At 37.2% G+C, this 24,592-nt stretch overlaps 1 protein-coding gene across 5 annotated transcripts in view; it reads right to left on the reverse strand.

Annotated features, from left to right (window-relative positions):
* Positions 1-23,043, reverse strand: part of FREM1 (FRAS1 related extracellular matrix 1) — a 146,001-nt gene extending 122,958 nt beyond the window's left edge. For 4 of the 5 annotated variants that reach the window (XM_074282926.1, XM_074282928.1, XM_074282927.1 and 1 more), the window contains exon 1: positions 22,546-23,043. The gene's annotated coding sequence lies outside the window, so the exon portion shown is untranslated. The remainder of the gene's footprint in view (positions 1-22,545) is intronic. The other variant, XM_074282924.1, reaches the window with a different exon arrangement.
* Positions 23,044-24,592: the final 1,549 nt, after the last annotated feature.

Consider the following 24,592-nt stretch of genomic DNA (forward strand, 5'->3'; position numbering starts at 1 on the left):
AATTCTATACCTGATAGTATGGTTTTGCATTTATATATTATGTGTAATTAGCATTTAAAATCTTAATATATTTTTAAAAGTATTTTTGATAATATCTCAGAATGAGCTTTTTTGGAGAAGCCAAATACACTGCTCTAATATGAGACATGTAAGAACTTCTAAAAACACATCCTTAGACAAAACTGAAAAAATAAATACAGTGCTGATCCTGGACTGAAAATACCATGAAACAGTGTGCTAGACTCATAAAGTCATTGTCATCATAGGATCAGAAATTTAGAACTAAAAGGGACCCAGGAGATTATCTAATCTAATCCCTTTGGTCTATGAATGAGGATGAGTCCCAAAGAAATAAAGTGATGGCAATACAGATATTAAGTAATAAAGATGGGATTGGTACCCAGGACCTCCAACTTCAGAGCTAGCAAATTTTCTAATCTACCACATACCCTCTCCTCAGTAAAGAGGATCCTTGTCTTTATCAGAGTACAGATTCTAGTAAATATGTCTTTCCTGATATACCTACCACATGAATGTGACACTGTTGAACACAAATGAATTTCTGTTCAGTAAGAGATTATTGATGTACACAGTGAATGGATTTGATTTCACCATTCAGAAAAGGAGTTGCCAAAGAATTCAGTTTATACCTCCCATCAGAATCCCCTAAAAATGACCCTTGGCACAGACAGGTATGTATTTTTTCCTAGAATTGTGTTCCCCTGCCACCCACTCAATAACCATCTGAAACAAATTCCCTTTGAAAATCAAGGAATGTCTTGAATTATCTGATGGGGGAGTGAAACAAATGCTTTGATCTGGATTCAAGTTCCTGATCTTGGTATATGTTGTGAGTTACTAACCTCTCCCTCTTTAACTACCACCGTGGCCAACAAACACACACACATACACACACACCTGTAAAAAGAAAACAAAAATGTCATCATATCTGTGTCACAGAGTATCTCGTTTTCCAAATTTGCATTTTATGATTCTAAAAAAGGGATTTCAATTTAGTATTGCCTGACATAAGAAAAAGACCAAAAATAAATTAATTAAGGCAATCAAAGTATGCATTGTTTCCTGTTAGAAATTCTGGAAAGCTAACTACACTGTTTCAATCCATCTCTTCATTAAAAGGATATAATATATTTCTTGGCCTTGTTTTATGGGAAAGGATGGCTTTTTCTATACCCATCAAACATCTCATTGTTCTTCAACTTAGGCATTCAACTTTGCTTATCACTACTCAGTCAAAGGTCTTACTTTCCTGTTCAACATGATATGGAGGCAAGAGCTGACTTTTCAAATTACATGGTTAAACATGTTCCTTAACCCTAGAGATATGGTCAAAGATTAAACAGGTAAGGAAACATGTTCTGCCTAAGTACTGAAATACGGATATATAATCATTTTAAAAGTACAAAAAAGAAAGAGAAGTGAACTGTTTATTCTAGTATCCCTTTAAATACCATATCTAAGGAAGGCTGGACAACTTTCTCTTAGACAGAGGCCTTTACCTCTTTTATGTCATGGATCCTATTGGCAATAAATTGAAAACTAATGTTTTGTCCTTTATATTAATGTTTTTGACATTTTTGGTTTTTTATTTTTTTAATTTCATTTTCTTTTTTCCCATTATCAAAAGTCTACCTTCTCTTCCTCTCACTTCTCCTTTTAGCAAAAAAGAAAAACTAAATTCTTATAAAAAATGCATTGACAAGCAAAACAAATTCCCACATTAGTAATATTCAAAAAATATGTCTCAACTTTCACTGTGCTCCCATCACCTTTCTGTCAGGAAGTAGACACCATGTTTCATCATTAATCCTGTGGGATTATGGTTGATCACTGTGTTAATCATTTCTTAAGTCTTTCAAAGTTGTTTCTCTTTACAATGTTATTGTTACTATATGTTATTGTTATTTTATAAATTGCTCTCCTAGTTCTGGTCACTTTACTCTGTATCAGTTCACTTAAATCTTTCCATATTTCTCAAAGACAACTCCTAGAATAATAACATCCTATCATATTATAAAAGGATTGTTAAAAATATTTGGTTATATGGGTTGTTTTATTTTTTCTTTGATCTCTTTAATGTATAAGCTGGATAGAGGTATTATAAAGATATGCACAATTTACTAGCTTTTAAGACATAGTTTCAAACTGATTTCTAGAATAACTGAACCAAATCACAGCTCCACCAACAGTGTATTAATATACATATTTTCTTGGAAGCCATGTAATATTTATCTTCTTCCTGTCAACTTTGCCATCTGATGAGTATGTCTCAGGGAGAAGGGAATGGAGGAAGAGAGGGATATAATTTGGAACTCAAAAGAATTTTTATTATTTAAAAAATGTTTTAAAATGTAATTTAGGGGAAAATAAAATGTTACATATAAAAAAGAAAAGGTATTTATTGAGGAAGTATAGTATGAGTAACAGTTACAAAAGCATTTTCATCAAACCCTAAATAAACTTTCTTCTTCCAGATACCTGGAAAAACTAGATTCAAATATAGGATAGAATGATTGTAGGGCCCACTTTTAGACAATATATGTGATAAAAGGCAACTCACAGCTTATGATTATTGGAAGTTCTTTTTTCATATTGTAGAATTTCCTCTTATATATAATTCTCCAAGGCCTCAGAGTAGTTGTCTCCTTATAGAGTCCATAGCTGATATTTCTCTCACCTTGAAGTCATACTTCCTGAAGCTAACTTTACTTAGAGTTTCAAGTTGTTGTTAGTGTGTCAATCAATTCCCCATGCAGATGTTACCGTTACCACTACTGTACTGGATATTGCTACCAGCGCTAAGAAACCTTCTCCTTCCTCCAAAAATGATTCCCTTTCACAAGCCTAGAATCTCAGTTCCTGAATTTAAAATTGTCTGTCACTTGAATGGTCCTCTATTCAAATGACTTATTTATATGGCAGTCAAAAAGTATAACTTGATCTTCTCAAATAGTCCCAAGATGTTTCCAGTGGAATGTCATCTGCTTTCCTCTAATGATCCATAGTTGTATAATCTTTTCAAAATGATGAAGTACTTTTCTACATATTATAATGACATTATAGGAAAATTCCTTAATACCAAGTTTATTTTGCAGATTCATTTGGTTAAATGTGATGGGCTGTCTCCATACATTATTTCACTGGCACATTATAACAAGTCCATGAGGCAGTGACTATGGAAATTATTTTTCAATTTGTATATGGGGAAACCGAAGCCCATTGAGACTGTTATTTACTCATAGATCTTATACTAGTAAGCATTAAAGTTGGGACTTGACTTGTGTCTTCATGACCTCAAATCTAGTATTATTTCTACACACTATTTCTATGCTGCTTTTCAAATAAATATAGCAAATTAAAATTCTGTAGAAGCAACTTAAAAGAATCACTTATTTATGCAATAAGAGCAAGAAGATCTCAGTTTAAAGTCAAGCACAGTTGAGTAGATTCTTGGTTTTTCTTCTGCTATTATTTCTTCTATGAAAGATAAATTCTGCTATTTGCCTCGTTTCAGTTCTTTCAAAATTCTGCTTTCTCTCTTTAATTATTTTGGACATTCCTGCTATGGTTCCACATTCTCTGCAGAATCCATATGGGTCTGTATTTCATCAAGTATTGGTTCAATTGTTTTCTTGAAATATCTCTTTAGAGATATATGTAATTTTTAAAATGTTTTTATATTTATCTTCCCTTCTGATTTTAGCATTTTCCCTTTAGAATTATCTTTTTGTGCTTTACGGTATAAATGAATTTTCTGTCTCCTGATATTGTAGTGATTTGTCTTCTTTCCTTATATTCACTTTTCACTTATCTTTTGATTCCTCTCCCTTTGATATTAGGTTAACATCAAGGATTGGATAGCAAAACTGTCTCAACCTTCTCCCATGATGGGAAATTGAATTTTCATCATCCTTGGGCCCTGCCCCCAAGTAATTTATATGACAACAAACGTGTTACTAGCTATATTCCTGTTCCCTTACATGGTTTGAGGTCCAGCATATTGAAACCTTTCCAATTCCCACTATTCTTTAGTCCTCTAGCGAAGCTGAGTCAGTTCTTGCCATTTTTTTGAAGCTTGAGGAAGGGCTGAGTGAATTTTCCAGACATCTGCTCTCTTGGAGTTCCCTACTCTTGAAGGCAGCTTAGGTAGAAGAGATGTAGAAGATCCATCTTAATATGGTTGGGAAGAGGTAAGGTCCAATGGCTTATTTCAACAGGATACTGGGATAAGAGTAGAGGTGGAGACACAAGAAGAGAGTGCTGCATCAGGAGGGCCATTCTTGAGGAGGTCCTAAGCATAAGTATATGGATCACTTTGGGCACCTATATAAGTGTGGAGGTTAGTGAATAAAGGATGCTAAGTGGGCAAAGCTATAGATTAGCATTCCCTTCTCTTAATTCTTAATGGCTGTTACCGTAGTAGATTTCTTGCTTTCTCACCTTATAGGAACAGCTGTAATTTTGCTACCTTTACCACATAATTCCTCTTTGAGAACTTTTTTGAGAGTTGCAAAGACTAGGAAAAAATGTCTGGTCCTCCATCTTGTTGGTAACATGATCCATATGTTTCTAATTTTTACACTATATTTGTGATACATTTTCAAAAGGTCACTGGGCTGGGTGTAGAGAAATTTCTTAGTCTGAACATTCATATACACTTTTAGAACCTGGACTTTTGGGCCTAAAGCCAAGTGCCAAGCCAGACCATCAGCCACACTATCCCCTTCTACCTTCTCTGGACGGTGGATCTGACCTCTTCTAGGGTAAGAAAAGAGTTAGGGAGGGGGGGAATATAGGAGGAGTTACAAGTAAAAACAGGACAAGTACCCACCAAATAACCCCAAGGAAGTCAATAAACTGCTTCTTAACCATTTATTTCCAACTTAAGTTGATTTCATAATAGAAACAACATTTTTTTTGATGGTTTTGTGAGGTTCAGCTGTTTCCTAGCACGACACAGTCTTCATGCCCTGCCATAAACAGGCTCCAAACCAGCTGGCCTTTTACCCACCACTGCATATTTTCTTTATGAGGAAATTATATATATATATATATATATATATATATATATATATATATATATATATATATATATATATATATATATGTATGTATATATATATATATACATATATACACACATATGTGTGTGCATGTACATGTATATATGTATGTATATACATATATGTACACATTATATATACACTAAATCTATTTCGTAAAATGTAAGGAAAACTTCTGAAAAGTGAAAAAAAAAACTTTCTCTGGATTGCTCTTCAGAAATTTAAACAAAACTTCTTTAATCAATTTCCTTTTCTTGAGAAATTTCCTGAACACAATAAAACAATTTAGGAATGTTTCATTCTTCTTGAAAAAAAAATTTAATAGTAGTTTTCCCATAATGACACATCCTGCTTAGCTGTCAGAACATGCGTGCTTCATATTCTGTATAAACATGATACTTCTGTAACTAAGCTGAAATAATCTGTCCATGCCATGAAAAAAAAAAAAAAAATAGGCACCAGCTGTAGGTTAGCCTTGCCATGCAAAAATAGGATATAGTCACGAAGATGATCATTCTGCTTGTGTTTTATTCAAAGTCTCTACAGAATAGTTCTTATTAGATATTCTTTTATTCATCGGACTATGTACTTCATGTAAGCACCTTCAGATGCATTACCCCTTGTTTTTACAGATACATGAATAACCCAATTGTTCCAAGACAGACAGACAGACAAACAGAGAGAGAGAAAGAGAGAAAGAGAGAGGGAGAGAGAGAGAGAGAGAGAGAGAGAGAGAGAGAGAGAGAGAGAGAGAGAGAGAGAGAGACAGAGACAGAGACAGACAGAGAGAGAGACAGAGAGACAGAGAGACAGAGAGAGAGACAGAGACAGAGAGAGAGAGAGAGAGAGAGAGAGAGAGAGAGAGACAGAGAGAGACAGAGAGAGACAGAGAGAGACAGAGAGAGAGACAGAGAGAGACAGAGAGAGAGACAGAGAGACAGAGAGACAGAGAGAGAGACAGAGACAGAGAGAGAGAGAGAGAGAGAGAGAGAGAGAGACAGAGACAGAGAGACAGAGAGAGACAGAGAGAGACAGAGAGAGACAGAGAGAGACAGAGAGAGAGACAGAGACAGAGAAACAGAGACTAAGAAAAAGAAAGCAAAGTACTGAAAGTTGATAGACAGAACTTGAAAAACCATTAGATCACTGGCCAGAGATGTAATGAAGGTCAATGGGAATCTGACTTCTGTTTCATGATTAAATCTCTCAAATCCAAGTAACTATGATAGCTAATATGAAAGAAGAAAAGGGAGAAACAAGCATTTATAAAGCACTTACTAGCTATCAGTCATTGTGCTAAGCTCTTTTACAAATGTTATCTCAATGGATCCTCACAACAAACTTATTTTATAGTTTCAGGAAACTCCCAAGCAAAGAGATTAAGTAACTTTCCAGTGACATACAGCTAGTGAATGTTTGAGGCTGGATTTAAACTAAGACCTTCCTGACTTCAGGCCCATGTTCTACCCACTGTGCCACTTAATTATCATCAGTTGGCATGAATGTATAGATACACAATACACATGTATACACAAATACACATGCATACATATATATTCACATATACGTATACACATGCCAATAATGCGGTATAAATTTTTAAACTTCATCACTAAAGAACAGGGACATCAAGATAAAAGGGGAACTTGGGAATTATCTAGACCAATCTCTTCATTTTATAGATGAGGAAACTGAGACCCATTGAAGCTGAGTGGCAGGGTCACACAAGTAATATGGAATAAAACTGGTTTGTGAATTCATGTACTCTGACTCCTAATCAAATCTACTTTTCAGTATACTAGGCTGCTTCCTTTCCCAGTTAAGTCACAAAAGTCTGAAGTTTAGATATGATTATAATAACTAGTCATGATTCAGTACAATTCTTTAGAAGGTAGCTAAATTGGATCTGAATCATAGCATAAATTGGTATACCAAAGAACAATAAACTAGTTGATTCCCCTTGGTCAACAACTAACTAGTAATTTTAGATAAATAATTTATCCTCTGTTGTTGTGACCCTGGATATCTTAGAATCAGCCAGAGTTAGGATAAGCAAAAGTCTTTATTCTTGGTCCTTTGGGATTGCAGTCAGGGGATTAGATCTAACAATCTCCACACCTCTTTCCTCTCTCCACTGCCAAGAGAATGAATCTCCTCCTCCTACTCCACCCACTAATCTCATTTCCCCTTCTTTTTCCACACCCCCAGATCGAACCAGCACAGAATAGTTAAGTAGGGTCATCCTCCCAAACATGTTAATAGAGAATTGTCCAATTGGTAATTAGCCTGAAGTGCTAGATTACCTTGCATCTAGGTTAAATACATCTGCCCAATTCTAGCCCTTTACACTCTGCCTCTATTTCCCCCAACTGAAAAATTGGAGGTGACAATGCTAACTTTGTTATCATGGCACTGAAGACCAAATGAGATATTAAAGGTGAAATACTACTCTTTCTTCAATGGATCTTCAATGGATCTGTCATCTGTCATCATTTCATATAATTCCTTCATAGCAATCGCATGGTTGGATACACTTGGAAAAAAATTGAAGCTCCCAAGTTTCTGTGGCCTCTCCATGTTTCCATAAAACTCATGTTTTTTAACCTAAATTTTTGTTTCTTGTAAACCTTTTGCTAAAATAAGAAAATTCAGCATTCACTTTTACACAGTACTTTGGGAAGTACTTTCCTAACAACTTAGTAAGATAGGTAGGGTGCATGCTATCTCAGACAGGGGAAGAAAGTAGACACAGAAACTATACATTCTACCTCCAGACTCCATGTTTTTATATATGTTCCTCCATGCTTGGAACATCCAGACCCTTTCTTCCATGAGCCTCCTAGAAACTCTTATTTCCTTCTAAACACAGCTCAGGTGATACCTCCTAGAGGATAACCCACCCCTCTGTTGACATTACTTTATATTTGCATATTCTTTATGTTATTTGTGATGTTCATGGCATGTTCCAGACTGAGTTTAATTGTACACAAGGTTATGTGATAATCAACTGGGAGTCAACCAAATGTGTTGATTCTCTTCAACAATGAGTTGATTCAAGGCAATTCCAATAGACTTGTGATGGAAAGAGCCATCTGCATTTAGAGAGAAAACTATGGAGACTAAATGTGGATCAAAGCATTGTACTTTCATCTTCTTGTTGTTGCTTGTTTACTTGCTTGTTTTTTTTTTTTCTTTCTCATGCTTTTTCCCCTTTTAGTCTGACTTTTCTTATTCAGCATGACATATATGGAACTATGTTTAGAAGAATTGCACATGTTTAACCTATATCAGATTGCTTCCTGTCTTAGGGGCAGGGGGGAGGAGAGGGAAAAAAAATTTGGAACACAAGGTTTTGCAAAGGTGAATGTTGAAAACTATCTTTGCATATGTTTGGAAAATAAAATGCTTTTGAAAGAAGAAAAATAGAAAAAATGAGTTTCTCTCATTTTTGTCTTCCTATATACAGTGCCTGGGGACAGCTAGGTGGTGCAGTGGATAGAGCACCAGCCCTGAAGTCAGGAGGACCTAATTTCAAATCTGGTCTCAGACACTTAACACTTCCTAGCAAGTCACTTAACCCCAATTGCCTCAGCGCAAAAACAACAACAACAACAACAACATATACAGTGCCTTGAGAGGATGTAGATTTTAAAATAAAATTCTTGCAGCTCCTCTCTTCCTCCCCCAGTCTATAGTAAGCTCCTTGAGGGACGGGCTGTTTTTCTTTTTTTGTTTCTTTGTTTTGTTTTTCTCTTAGCACATACAAAGCCCAGCACTTTGGATACTGAGTACTTAATAAAGATTTGCTGAATCAAATTCAGTTGAATACAGGTGGTATCAGAAGGCTGGAGCCCAGGTTTACTAACTCTGAATCTCTTTTCATTACAACATGCTGCCTCACAATAAATCTCTGGGTTTTTTTTTTTTTTTTTCTTGGAACTTTTTCGAATGAGACAAGATAACTAGGTGACACAGCAGATAAAGTGCTGGTCTAGAATCAGGAAGACTTGAGTTCAAATATGACCTTAGCTTCTACCTAGGTAATCCTGGTCATTTCACCCTGTCTGCCTCAGTTATCTCATGTGTAAAATGAGATGATGAAGGAAATGGCAAACTACTCCAATATCTCTGCTAAGAAAATCCCAGATGGGGTCACAAACAACAAAAGTCTCTGCAAAGGACTTTATATACTCTAAAATACAACATAAATATCAGCTGCTATTGTCATTATTATTATTATCATTGTTATTCTCTTCCCTCATGCTGTTATTGACAAAAGACTACAACTTCAAGAGAATATATAGTGAATATGTTAATTCTATTTCATACATGAGGTGACCAAGAGAAATTTATTGATGTGCTTACAATCACACAGGTCATAAGTTATTTCGTGGAATCTCAGAATTGATCATATCAAGCTTATGGTCCATCAAAATCTCCAGATCTTTTTTCCATAAAAACTGCTGTAATAAAAGCTATAATAATATGACTGAAGACAACATTCCAACTACAGTTAGAATTAAAAAGGTATAATATAGTGAAACCATTATTTTATTCATTCTAGATATTGTTACCTAAAATCTCATTAGCTGTTTTTTGGCTTTTGCAGTACACTGCTGATTCACATTAAGATTATGATCCATCAAAACCTTCATGTCCTTTTTCTATAAACTACTGTCTAGGAACATTTCCCTTATTCTGTTTTTATATAATGGATTTTTAAAAACCCACTATAGGATTTGTCCCTATGATTTTTTTTTTCCTTTACTAGATTTGACCTAACATTTTTATACTGCTGAAATCTTTTTGGATGCTATCACCTGGCATTAGTTATCTCTACCAGATGGCTTTATGCCATCAGCAGATTTTATGAGCTTACCTTCTATGCCTTTATCCAAGTCAAGAATGAGGAATAAAAGGGGAGTTAAATGTCAAGTTTGCCAGCTGCTAATGCAGTGCTTTCTCTACCCCATCCTATGATTACTGAGTTAATGAATTTTAATTACAGAATTATCTTAAAACCCTTACCAACATTGTCAGTGGAAACAATCTCCATGGCTGCTTCTGATCATTATCAGTGAATTCTGGAGAAAGGATGGGTGATGGGGAAGGAAGTAGAAAGTAAAGAAGAATTTTCAGGAAACCAGCTGTATGCTCAATGAGAGTGAATATTTCTCTAAAACATGCAAACTGAAAGTAAAATATGAACAACTTCCTTCTGGTTTTCTAACAGCAATTCATTTTTTTTTCCAGTTTAAACTTCACTGGAAGCAACAGCTGCTCAAGGATGTAGCTGTTACCTTAAAGCCAGCAATTAGCAGCCTTAGCTTTTGACTTCTAAGAGTGTGCTGATGCTTTCTACTCCAAACACTGAGATTAAAAGCCTCCAGCAAACAAGCTACTTCATGAATCTGAAAATGCTTCTTTTCCAAGAATGTAATTCAATTCCACTAAATCAATGAAAACATGTGCTAGTACTGTTTCTAACATTCTCCTCTGACCTGTTTGCAATTTTCCCCATCAGAATGGCAACTGGCTCCTGTGACATGAAGCAAATCAGAATCCTAATTTTTAAGATTGAAAGGGACCTTGGAAGCTTTAAGATTTAGAGGCATTAAAGATCATTTCATCTGAAAGAGGAAAGTGACATCTGAATAGGTTATGTTATTTGATCAAGATCACATAGCTAGTCAGAGCCAAAGCTGGGACTAGAAATCACTAAGCTGGTGTACTTTTTTCACTAAATTATGCTGCGTTCTCTGATCTGATATATCTAGTTCTCCCCTTTCAACTTTGCAAGATACAATAATTGACTCCCCACTCCTGGAGAAGACAAATTCATTCATCCATACCTAAATTCATAGACGTCTTCTCTCCACAAAATTTTGACAAACTAGTTTCCAGGCTGTTGTTAAAAAAATTAAATTAATTGTGAGATTTTTGTTTTTCTCCAGCTTACTGCCTTCCAAAAGCCTTGCAAATTCCACAAAGATTCTGTTTTGTACCTTCATTCTGAAAGTCTGCTTTTAATGATTTTTGTACTCTTAAAGATTAAGGAAATGGATATGATTCTAAATGGTTTTTCTTGTAGCCACAGGGCTATACATCCTTTTACTATTGCTTTCTGTCCAAAAAAAAAAAAAAAAAAAAAAACTTGTTTAGACTGGAAAACATTAAGTTTTACTATGATTGGCAACCTTCCATTAAAGTCTTCCTATATAATACAGAATCCAAAATACGGAATCTCGTTATCGGGAGCAAGTTCAGAGGTCATCTAACTCAAACTGACCCTGAACAACTATCCTTTCTTCAAAATCTCCAAAAAGTGGTCACACAACATTTGTGTGAGGTAGAACTCCAGTGTCTCCCAAAACAGCTTACTCCCTTTTGGATGCTCCTAACTGTTAGTTAGCTGATATCAGCCTCTCTACAGTTTCCATCTGTTACTTCTATTTGAAGAGAGCTGAACTGTCACTGCAAATCTTTCTTTTTCAAGCTAAAAACCTTCGGTTCTTTTGGTGATTCTTATATAGAGAGAGTCATAAGGTTCCAAGATTGTCAAAAGTTGAAATCTTAGGTAAATGAATTTCATTCAGTTCTATCAAATAAAATACATTTGTTATATATGATATATCATATATAAGAAAGCCCCACCTTTGACACAACAGGTTGTGTGACCTCCTTTTGGGGGGTCTAATGCTCTAATTCTAAGGAGTTAAATTGTTCTAGTAGAGAATGGTTCCTCACTCAAGAATTTCCTATCAATGAAATCCCACATCCAATCCTTATCTCTATCCATGTTAGAGGGAGTAAGTTGTGTGTTGGTGACAAAAATCCACAATAGCATGTGGTCAGCCTCTCCATCCTTTGCTTCAAAAGACCAATGAACTTAAGGTGAACACTGACACAGATAAGTATCTTGAAAGATGTTCCTCATGGGTTCATATGAATAGGAAAAAAAACAACATTCTATGGTGGCTAACCATTTGACAAGCCTGGTCATCAAGCGATGGGCCATCATCCTTCACTGAATCCACACTCAAAGCTTTGATAGGACATACCTAAGAAGCTCTACTTGGCTTCAATTGCTTGGAGTACCCTGGTCACTCCTGGCCCAAATGATGTATCAGAAGAGAGCTTTCTAAAGGCCAATATGTTGTGGCTCTTCTGTCATTTCTGTTGTATCCATTTGAGGTTATATTGGCAAGGATACTGGAGTAATTTGTCATTTCCTTTTCCAACTCATTACAGATAAGAAAACTGAGGTAAATAGGGTCACTTGATTTGCCTAGAGTCAGTGAGCAAGTAAGTATGTGAGGCCAGATTTTTACTCAGAAAGATGTGTCTTTCTGACTCTGGGCCTGGAATTCTATCCTCTGAGCCACCTAGCTGCCCCTTTCTAATATAATAATAAATTATAATGGTAAATATATCCTTAATCATAAAATGTAATTAGCAGAATATGAAGGATTTGTTTTAAACAGTAAGAGAAAAGTAAGATGAACTTGAGAAAATAAAAAAAGGAAGTAGAGAAAAGGAAGGATAATTTGAAATTGTGTTCATATAATTCCTGGGTGTGTTTTAACAGAGAGATTCCCAGGTAAATTACAGTTATTTTAAATGAAATTCCTATCTCTTCCTGTTGGGCTTTGTGGGTAATATATAGAAATGCTGATGATTTATGTGCATTTATTTTATATCCTGCAACCTTGCTAAAGTTGTTAAACTGTGTTTATTAGTTCAACTAGATTTTGGTTGATACTCTAGGAAGCTATAATGCTAGTTTTCTTTCTTCATTGCCTTTTCTTATTCCTTTAAGTTTTTTTTTTTAATCTCATAACTATGGCTACCATTTCTAGTACAATATATATTAGGAGGTGGGAGGACAAGACAACTAGCATTAAGTGACTTACACAGAATCACATAGCTAATAAATGTCAAGTTGAGTTTGGATTCAGTTCCTCCTGACTCCAGGGTTGGTGCTCTATCCACTACACCATCTAGCTGCCCCTTTCTAGTACAATATTGAATTACAGTAGTGATAATGAATATCCTTGCTTCATTCCTCCTTCAACCTTTATTGGGAAGGTTTCTAATTTATCTCTATTACAGTTAATGCTAGCTTTTGGTTTTAACTATATACTACTTGCTTTCTGTGTTTTTAATAGGAATGAATATTGCATTTCATCAAAAGCTTTTTCTGTATCCACACACAAGCAAAAGTGCATCTTGGAAATTGTCAATAGGTTTAGAATTGCTTTGCTCCTAAGAAACAGATCTACTTTTTCTTACTCTACTCAATATTCCAAATTCCATTCTTTAACGTCTACTTTGTTTACTTTTCAGCATGATCTGTGGTCCAATTACTTCATCCTAGTTTTAGAGAAAGGGCCCATCCTTGACTCTTCACTATTTCTCACCCTCATATATCTAATATATTGCCAAGGTCTATCAATTTCACTTGTACAATATTTCTCAAACATACTTCCTATCCTCCTCTACCAACACTATGCTAGACGTCTTCATCACTCCACACATGGACTATCACTGTAGCCTGCTGGTTGGTCTTCTTGCACTAAGTCTCTCCCCAACTCCAATCCAACTCCAACCCCAACTCAGGAACAAAAGTGGTTTTCCTAAAGTGCATGTCCAACCATGTCACTGCCTTCCAGTTCCAATAAACTCCAGTGGTGACCTATCACCTCTAGAATTTTGTATTTCAAGCCTGCAAAACTTAGTCCCCATCCTACCTTTCCAGTCTTCTTATAACTTATTCCCCATCATGTACTCTTTGATCGAGCAACACTATCCTCTTTTGATATTCCACAATCAAGATACTCCAGTTTTCTTCTCTGGGTATTTGGCTGTCCTCCATGCCTAGAATAAACTTCCTCAGCTTTACCCATGACTTCCCTGGCTTTCTTTAAGTCTCAGCTAAAATCTCATCTTCTAGAAGGAGTCTTTCCCAACCCTTCTTTATTTTAATGCCTTTCCTCTCTTAATCATTGCCTCCTTAGCCTGTATAAAGTTTGTTTCTACATATCTGTTTGCTAGCTATCTTCCCCCTTCACCTGTGAACTCATTGAAGATAGCAATTGTCTTGTTCCTTCTTATATCCTGAGTGCTTAGCTTGGAGTAGGAGTTTAATAAATGTTTATTGACTGTAAGTCCATTTGCCATCTGATTTTACTTGCTTCCGAAAAAAAAGCTTTGTTTTGTAGATATAACACAAAGGAAGGAAGGAAGGAAGGAAGGAAGGAAGGAAGGAAGGAAGGAAGGAAGGAAGGAAGGAAGGAAGGAAGGAAGGAAGGAAGGAAGGAAGAAGGAAGGAAGGAAGGAAGGAAGGAAGGAAGGAAGGAAGGAAGGAAGGAAAGGAAGGAAGGAAGGAAGGAAGGAAGGAAGGGAAGGAAGGAAGGAAGGAAGGAAGGAAGGAAGGAAGGAAGGAAGGAAGGAAGGAAGGAAGGAAGAAGGAAAGGAAGGGAAGGAAGGAAGGAAGGAAGGAAGAAAGAAAGAAAGAAAGAAAGAAAGAAAGAAAGAAAGAAAGAAAGAAAGAAAGAAAGAAAGAAAGAAAGAAAGAAAGAAAGAAAGAAAGAAAGAAAGAAAGAAAGAAACAGAAGGGAAGGAAAGGAAAGAAGGAAGGAAGGAAGGAAGGATGGAAGGAGAGAGGGAGGGAGGGAGAGAGGGAGGGAGGGAGGGAAGGAAAGAAGGAAGGAAGGAAGGAAAGAAGGAAGAGAGGGAGGGAGGGAGGGAGGGAAGGGAAGGAGAGAGGGAGGGAAGGAGGGAATGGGAGGGAGAGAGGGAGAGAAGGAGGGAGGGAAGGAAGGAAAGAAGGAAAAAAGGAAGGAAGGAAGAGAGGGAAGGAAGAAGGAAGGAAGGAAGGGAGGAAGAAAGGGAAGGAGGGAGAGAGGGAAAGAGGGAGAGAAGGAAGGGAGGGAGGGGGTGGGAGGGAGGGAGGGAAAGAAAGAAGGGAGCGAGGGAAGGAAGGGAGGGAGGGAGGGAGGGAGGGAGGGAAAAAGGAAGGAAGGAAGAGAGAAAAGGAAGGAAGGAAGGAACAAAGGAAGGGAGGAAGGAAGAAAGGGAGAGAGGGAGGGAAGGAAGAAAGAAAGGAAGGAAGGAAAGAAGGGAGGGAGGGGAAGGAAGGGAGGGAAGGAAGGAGGGAGGGAGGGAAGGAAAGAAGGAAGGAAAAAAGAGAGGAGGAAGAGAGGGAGGGAAGGAAAGAAAGAAAAAAGGGAAGGAAGGAAGGAAGGAAGGGAGGGAGGAGGGAGGGAGGGAGGGAAGAGGGGGGAGGGAAAAAAAGGGAGGGAGGAAGAGAGGGAGGGAAGGAAAGAAAGAAAAAGGAAGGAAGGGAGGGAGGGAGGGAGGAGGAGAGAGGGAGGAGGGAGAAGGAAGGAAGAAGGAAGAAGAAGGAAAGAAAGGAAGGAAGAAGAGAGAGAGGGAGGAAGGGAAGGAAGGGAAAGGAAGAGAAAGAGAGGGAAGGGAAGGAGGGAGGGAAGAGGGAAGGAAAGAAAGAAAAAGGAAGGAAGGAAGGAAGGAAGGAAGGAAGGAAGGAAGGAAGGAAGGAAGGAAGGAAGGAAGGAAGGAAGGAAGGAAGGAAGGAAGGAAGGAAGGAAGGAGGGAGGGGAGGGAGGGAGGGAGGAAGGAAGGAAGGAAAGAAGGGAGGGAGGGAGGGAAGGAAGAAAAATAGATGCTAGACAGACATATAAACTTATAAACCTCTAAATACTGGGAATATAAATACTATCACACAATCCATGAAAGGGAGCTAGAAGGCAGGTGGAGGGAGGGGCAAGAAATGTTATTGTCTGGAGACATCTGGAAGTGAGGAAAATCTGAGCAATACAAAAAGAAAACCCAGCTCCAGGAGACTAGGGTAGTACTCTGGGACATAGACTTTTTTCTTCTCCTGTTGAAAACCTTGCCTTAAAAAGTCCAAGGTCTCCCATTTTATCCAAGGTCATCTCTAGTCATCTTTATCTATATCTTGCCACTGGACTCAGATGGTTCTGGTGGGGAAAGTGAGATAGGTGACTTTACACAATCCTCCCTCACTTAAATCCAATTCACTTGCAGGTCATGACATCACTTGCTGATGTTATGGTCTTGAAGAACAAAAGACAAACAACAACAACCTCTATTTTTTTTTCCCCAAGAGGAGTGTTGAGGACAGTTCCTCTTCTTTTCAATTTAGTTATCCAATAGTATGCCACAGAATTCTCTAGTTCTGTCTTTTGAAACATTTTTCAGTGACTTGGTTATCTTTACACTATTATCGAATGAACAAATATTGAATTTATTAAATACTCATGTATATGTAAAGCAATAAGGATACCAACAGAAAAATAAGGCAGTCTCTATTTTCTAGGAGTTTACATTCTAAGAGGGGAAACAACATATAATTAAAGTTTCACCCACAAATCAGGTAGGAAAGTCTCACAATCCATGGGGTACAAAAGCAAAGCAGACATACTTCTTTCTCCCCTATTGTTTTTCAAAAGCTGCTCGGTAAATTGGAAATAAAACAAAGCATTCAAGGATGATTTAAGACATGGCTTCAAATCCTAATTCTGACACCAATTAGCTATGGTACCACAAACAAGTCACCTGTTTCCCTGAATCTCAATTTCCTTATCTGCAAAAGGGGGGTAATAATACTTAAGTTACTTTAACCTTACAGAATTATTATGAAAAAGAAGTGCTTCGTTAACCAGAGACCTCAAAGCACCATGAAAGTGTGACATGCTAATACTGATGGGGTATTTGCTACAAATTTTAAGCAGAATATAAGGAGAAAATGAAATGTTCTGCCTTCTACACATCTGTCTGAAAAGGCCATTTTTAAAAGTCTTGACTTCTGAAGAATCAGTCATGGAGCAATTTTCACATTATTCTTCTCTCCAGACTAATCCGTCAAGAGACTAAGAGCCAAGCTTCAGTTCCACTTAAACTATGAAGTGGAATCAAGTGGGAACAAAGTCTGCTGACTGGTGAACACCCTGAGAATCTGAGGCTCTCTCTGCTCTGCCCAGATCACCATCGATCAGTGAGAAACTCATTTTATTTTTCCCCTTTTTTCTTCTCACTTGGAAATCTGAGAGGTTAGCAAGGGAGAGCAGAAAGAGCAATGCAGCAGGCAACAGGAGATTCCTGGCCCCTAATATTGGCTCTGCTGTTCATTGGCTGGAAAATCTCAACTCTTTGGACCTCAATCTATAACTCTGAGATGTTATCCTAGATCAGGGTTTTCAAACTCAAATAGAGATGAAATCTACTAAAGCACACATGAGGATCTCTGCAGGCCCATGATAACAATTTTAAGCTGTGATATTACTTATATTTTACTGTATTTTAATTTATTAAGTATCTCCCAATTACATTTTAATTTAATTCAGGTAGTTGACAACTGTAGACTAGGTGGATTCTAAAGCTGCTTCCAGTTACAATATTCTATTATTCTATAGGACATTGGCTGCATTTCAATATAAATAGATACTTTTCCAGGGCAGCCAGGGAGTGCATTGGATAGAGTACCAGGCCTGGGGTGAGGAAGACTCATCTTCCCAAGGTTAAATCTGGCATCAGATACTGCGGGAACTTGAGAGTCACTTAACTTTGTTTTCCTCAGTTCCCTCATCAGTAAAAGAGTTGAAGAAGGAAATGTCAAACCATCCTGGTATCTCTGCCAAGAAAGCCCTAAATGGGGTCATGAAGAATCAGACACACATGAAAAATGTTTCAACAATAGATATTTTGCCAGGGAAGCATGGAAGTAGATTGTCTTAATATTTGGCAATTTTAAATTTAGGGCTGGAAGGAAATTTAAATATCATCTATTTCAACCCATCTATTATGCAGATTTTTTAAATTGAGTCCAAACTATGCCCAAAGAGCTGTCAAACTGTGCATATCCTTTGATCCAGCAGTGTCACTGATGGTTCTGTATCCCAAAGAAATCATAAAAAGTAAGTATCTGGGGATAGATTTGAACTCAGAAGGCCAAGTATTTCAGATTCCAGCCCAAGAGCTCTATCCACTGTACCACCAAGCTGGCCTTGTTATTTGACTGTCCCAGGTCACATGGCTAGGAAGCCAAAGGAGGCAGGATTTGAATACAACTCCTCTACTCCAAATCTAATACAATTTCCACTGGAACACACGGTCTCTCTCTTTCCCCCAATTCTCCAAACATCTGTCAATCTTTTTAATTATCATTCAATAAAACTTACATTATTATTCAAGATATTCCTTACATCAAGTCTATAAAAAAGAAAGGAACAAAAGTAAAAATAAAATCATGATATCTCCTCTTTCAAAGAAAGTGGGAAAAATTAGTTAAATCCCAGACTGTTCTAAGATGCCTATAATGTTTTCTTCTCCAGACAGAATACTATAACTTGTTCTCAGTCTACTCAGTACAATTTTTAAAAAATCTCTGGTCTTAGGGTTGTGAGATTTGAGTTTAAATATCAGTTTTTCCATTTCCCATGACCACACTCAAATCATTTGATTTCATGTAGCTTAGATGGGTATAAAAATTCTTGCATGATATCACAAGATTTTTGTAAAGAAAATATTTAATAAATAGTAAAGGACTCTAAAAGGACAAATTAACATTTTTATTATTGCTTAATTGGCTGAGTTTAAGTATATCAATCTCTTCAAAAATCAATTTCCACAATTTACAATGTAAGCTTCTTGAGATCAGGAATTATCTCTATTTTATTTTTGCATCTTTGTTGCCTAACACAGTGCCTGACCCATAGTGGGTACTTAATAAACAGTTATTGATTAGATGAAGGATAAAATGAAGATACTGGAATAGATGATTTCCATAACTAGTAAGTGTCTGGGGAGAGATCTGAAGTCAGAAGGTAAAGTATTTCAGACTCCAGCCCAAGAGCTCTATCCACTGCACCACCAAGCTGCCCTTCTTATCAGGAGACCCAACCTTTGAGCCCTTTGAAATACTGCCAAAGACAACGTGGTGGCTAAAGACAAAGAATGAGACTTCATTAGGAAGGGATTCCCAGACCCTTCCAATCTACTCTCAGGACTTTTGCCTAACTCACAAAGAGCTTGGAATCACCCATCTGAAGTAGCACTGGTTGCAAGCTGTGAAAGTGTCATCAGTACTATCTACTACTCAGACTACCCACCTCTCCCAACCGCATAACAGTTCTTGAAATCAGACAGAACAAAGAGATGTCCTCTTATATAATGTGGCCCAGAGAAACAGCCCTTCACTAGAACTGATGGGGCTGACAGCAAGATAACATCATATAGAGAAAAGAGTCCTAGATTTGGCTTTGCCATAAACACCCAGCATGACATGGAACAAGTCAATGAATTCACTGAGCCTCAATTTCCTTATCTGTAAGGAAAGTTGGACCAAGTGCTCTCAAAAATTATTTCAGGCTCTGAATCCAACAATCCTTGCTTTGACTATGTCATTTAATTTCATAGTACCAGAAATAAAATAGGGAATTCTATTTAAACATTATTATTCTAAAATCACCCTTAATCTCAATTCTATATCAGATTTTACATTCCCTAAACATAGTAATTCTCCTATTAATGGGTGCTGCAGTGGAAATTGTAGTGAGATATTCTTCCACTTGATGTTACATGACATTGATAAATGACTTAGCCTCTCTGCACCTAATTTCCTCAACTATTAAAAAGAAGAGGGGAAATGAATTGTATGATAATTTAGTTTCTTTTGAGCTCGAAATTTATGATCATATGAATCCTAGAAGGAATTTAAAAACCTAACTTAATTTCAAAAGATTATTCACCTTATAACTTAACATCTGTCCATCCCCTTGTTCAGTTTTTGTTAACCATTCTATGTGAAGAAAGAGGAACAAGACTATGTTCAGGGAAAATCTTAGGAGAAACATGGGCTAAATCTCAAGGATTTCCACCAAACACACAGTAGCAGCCATCATCCTTACACCACACACACACACACACACACACACACACACACACACACACACACACAGAAAGAGAGAAAGAGAGAGAGAGAAAGAATTTGTGTGTTTGGAAAGAACTTTTATATCAAATCTGTAAAGCCATCAAGCCATAATGAAGAGTGGAGAAAAAGAAGAAAAGGAGAAGGTAATTGAGTTCCTGTTGTTCATGGGTGGTCTAATAAAAAGTTGAACAGTAGAATGACCAACCACATCCTGATCCTCAGAGACTGCGGAGCCAAGACCAATTCTAAAAGATGTATAAACAATGACAAGAAGATCCAGAGAATGTAGTGCAGTGGATAAAGTGCTGGGCCTAGAGTGGGGAAAAACCTGAGTACAAATCCAGTCTTAGACACATGCTAGCTATATGAGCCTTGCTAAATCATTTGCTTCAAATTTTTTCAGCTATAAAATGGAGATAATAATAGCACTTATCCTGCAGGGTTGTTGTAAGAACCAAATGGGATAATATTTGTAAAAGCACTTAATACAGTGTCTGGCACACAATAGGAGCTCCCTACGTCCCCTTTTTTTCTGTCCCTTCTTCACACCAGAGAGACTAGCCACTCTTTGGGCAAAGAATTCCCCAAATTAAGAATTAAATTAAGAATTCTCCACTAAGAACCAGAAGTCTGAGTCTGCTCCCAGGCAAAGCAAGCTTAGCCTTTGTGACAAAGGGATGAATCCCTAATGGGGGAGCAGAATTCCTCAAGCTCTGGAAGTGGAAGGGCATGGTTTCCAAGCACAGTCCCCTCATTTCCATTATCTATCAACATTATGTAAAGGGTAAGACAAGGAGTACAACTATAAAACTTATGGATAGAAAGGGCCTTAGAGATTGCTTATTCTAGAGGTTCTCAAATTGTGGTTCGGAGATCCTTGGGAGTTTCTAAGACTCTTTATAGGGAATCCATGAAGTCAGAATTATTTTCATAATAATGCAAAAATTTTGATTCCTAGTATAACAAATATCAATAGCTATATCCTATGTAAACAGAAGTTTTTTTGAGAGTCTTCAACTTTTAAGACTATTAAGGGGTAGTGAAACCAAAAAAATTGAAAATTACCGGCCTGTTCAACTCTGTTTATTTAACAGTTGAAGCCCAGAGAACTGTGATCAATGAAAAACTACATAGGTAGTCAGGAACAGAGTTGATATGTGAACCCACATCTTCTTGCTCTAAATATATTGCTCATTCCCCAAAATGAGGAAGGAAAACTAATCTGAATGCTATACACAATTTCCCTCATTTGCCAGGTGTTCTTGCAAGATTATATTGCAGTCAATTTATTTCCATCTATCAGTTTGACACCGAGTTCAATTATTTTGACTCTGAGGTTTAATATTAGTTAAGTGACAATGTGAATTTAATTGCCAAGGATGATGATTGGGGTGGGGGCTAAAGAAAAAAGAAAGGAAGAGAGATTTCTTCCCAGTTGGCATAGTGATCACATTTTACAAAGTATTTTTTAAAATGTGGAAGTAGTCAAATTCTGAAGGGAATTCTTTTCCCCACCACACATTAACACAGACTTGCTGTGTCTACATCCCAAAGTTTCTGCATCTGGACCAATGCACCCATCTGGCATGCCCTAGACATTCAAAAGAGGTTAATCTCTCTGGAAAGACAACTCAAGCCATAAATACCAACAATCCTTAGGAAATTCTCCCCCTAAAGCTATGTAATTCACACTGGAAAGTTCTCACAACATGGGGAAGCAAGAGTTATAGGACTGGAAATAGAAAGTTCTGAAATTTTCTGTGATAAAAATGGCCAAAGTGATTTACTCATCACCAAAGTATCTGTGTGAAGTCAAGATAAAAAAGAGGCTTTAGCTTACAAATAGATCTTTTTTTTTTTTTTTTTAATTCAGTAAGCTGTGATCACTCAGCTCCACCTCACTCCCAAACACACAAAATCATGATGGAAAAAATTAGTATAAATATTTACCACTGCAAAATTGTCTAGAAATGATCGTCTAAATATCTTGGAGGTTTTTTTTCCTCCTTTCATTAGAATATTAAATGAATTTTCTTTATTATTCTTTTCTAATTCCCCTCATCCCTTGTCACATTCTCTTAGTTCAAATGGAAGCAGGAACACACATCTAAATTTTGAAAGCTGAAATATCAAAACAGACATTGCACTTGAGGTGTACCATGGAATGCAAACTGGAGATTGTCATAAATCCTTGACAAGTAATAAATAGCAGCATTTGGAGAACATTAGGGGAAAAAAATATCAGCAACATGGAACCTTGAAAACTCAATTTTTCAATTTAGGAATGTCAAAGAGACCACCAGTTAACACTCTTAAATTGCCCCCCTCTCCCATTTAGATTAGAATTAAACTTTCACCAGCAAAACTCTGCACATTTCATGCACTGTTGCCCAGAGTTAATTACCCTACAAGGATATACTCTGTGGCATTCCGTTAACATAACACTCAGACTCAATCCAAAAAGAGGGATGTAAAGAAGATACTTACAGGTAGTGATATTCCTTTCAATGCTAAAAGGCAAGATGATCTTGGAGCAGGAGGGATAATAAGAATCACTGACCCAGTAATCTCTAGTCTAAAAGGGTTTTGAGGGGTGAGGGGTAAATCCAGTGAAGGAGAGAAAGAGAGAGGGAGAGCTGAAATTCCAGTCTTTCTGGTCAGCTTGCTTTTAGTTTTCTTTGTCCTAAAAATCCATTAACCCACCGAACCAAAAAAATAAATAAATAAACTGTCCAGGCAGTCCCCCACACGCACCCCCTCTCTCTTGTGGTCGTCTCAGGCTGCTGCCGCTTTGAAAACTTCCAGAGCAAAGCCTCGAGCTCCCTAGGAACGGGGCATTAAAAGGATGCCTTCAACTGTTTACAATGAGCCCTGCTTCTCTGGCTAACTGCCAGAGTTCTTCCCACCCCCTTCTGCCTGTTGGGTCCCCAGGGGACAAAAGTGAGCTCTTGTTAATAAGCTCGGGCCAGTTTCTCTTCCTAGGATCTTCCTTACTGACTTTCTCACTATCAGTTGTGAACTAACTCTCCCCAGTCAGTGGCTAAGCTGGAAGGATCCCCCAGCCTTCACCTCTCCCCTTTGACCTGCCTTCCTGCCCCCTCCTAAAAGAAATTTTTAAAAAAAATTTATTCAAATGCAGATGTGATTCCCAGTCTGCAAGAAATGGTATATGGGTGAATTTTGACTTCTGCCAAGGCAGTCAGAAAAAGTGGGTTTAAGTCCATTTAACTGATTAGTTAATCTAAAATATCACTTAAGATGGATTTGGGTGGGGTTTGGGGAGTGAATAAAGATTGGGTTTGCTGTTTTTATTCTTTTGGTTTGTTTTAGCATTTCTTTCTCTTAAAAAGCTACTAGAGAGTAGCTCATTGTGACAACTTTTAGATATTCTTATGGTGACCATATTTTCCAAACCACAAACTGAATAAAAGCGTGACAATGACTATTCCTTTGAAAAATGTGGTTAAAGGGATCGGTTTCTGTTCTTTAAATGGGACCAGAAGACTGAGGTAGTGTGGTTGCCAGAGATGTGCCACAGGTTGTCTATATTCAGGTTTCTATACCATCAGAAGTCAGAAAGACCTGAGTGCAAAACAAGCCAAAGAAACTTATAAGCTGTGTGAATCTTGCCAAGTCATTTAATTGCTGTCTGCCTCAGCTTCCTCATCTGTAAAATGGGGATAATGATATCATTTCCCTCCCAGAGTGGTTGTAAAGATAAAATTATTTAATACCTATAAAGCATTTGGCAAATCTTGAAATGTAAATCTGAGCTCTCAATCTTAGGCAAAACATCTTAACAGAATTGTTAGAAAGTGGAATTGGGAGGTGATTTGGACAATAGAAACTGGACTTGGAGGTGAGGAGGGGTGAAATACCCAAACTTGGAGTGCTTAAATCAGAGGCTAGGTATTCTAGGAGGGATTCTAGACTTTAGAAAGAAGTAGACTAAATCACGTTCCTATCAATTGTTAGATTCTGTGTTATCTGAAATAAAACTAAGCATGGGGAAAGCATGGAGAAAGCCTATTAATCTATAATGTGGTTGTTGCCTGTCCTCAGTATTATAAATGGATTCATCTGACACTCATCTTCACCAGAAGAAATTTTCCAAATGCATTTATTCAACAAACATAAGACAGGGAGAGAGAGTTTAGATAAGATATAGCCTCTACTCCCCCCAAAATCTGGATAATACACTATTATACATGTGAACACATGCATATAGCATACAAAATTACATTAAAAAGAGCTGCAACATGAAGTGGGGAGGAGGAAGGAAGTTTATTATTGACCAGGGGACTCAGGAAAGGCCTCTTGGAGGAGTTGATATTTCAGATGAAATTTAAATGATTAGTATAATCTCTATAGGTGAGAGGAGAGAAAGTATTCCAGGTATAGAGAGCAGCAACAGCAAAAGCATGGAGGTTGAAAGGTACATAGTACATTTAGTCAAGAAGTGATGAGACATTACTATTTTTACTGGCTAACAAACTCCTGATCTCTATAACTGCTAATTCCTATGACTTAATAC

Source organism: Sminthopsis crassicaudata, chromosome 1 (genome assembly GCF_048593235.1).
Source record: "Sminthopsis crassicaudata isolate SCR6 chromosome 1, ASM4859323v1, whole genome shotgun sequence".
Lineage (NCBI taxonomy): Eukaryota > Metazoa > Chordata > Mammalia > Dasyuromorphia > Dasyuridae > Sminthopsis > Sminthopsis crassicaudata.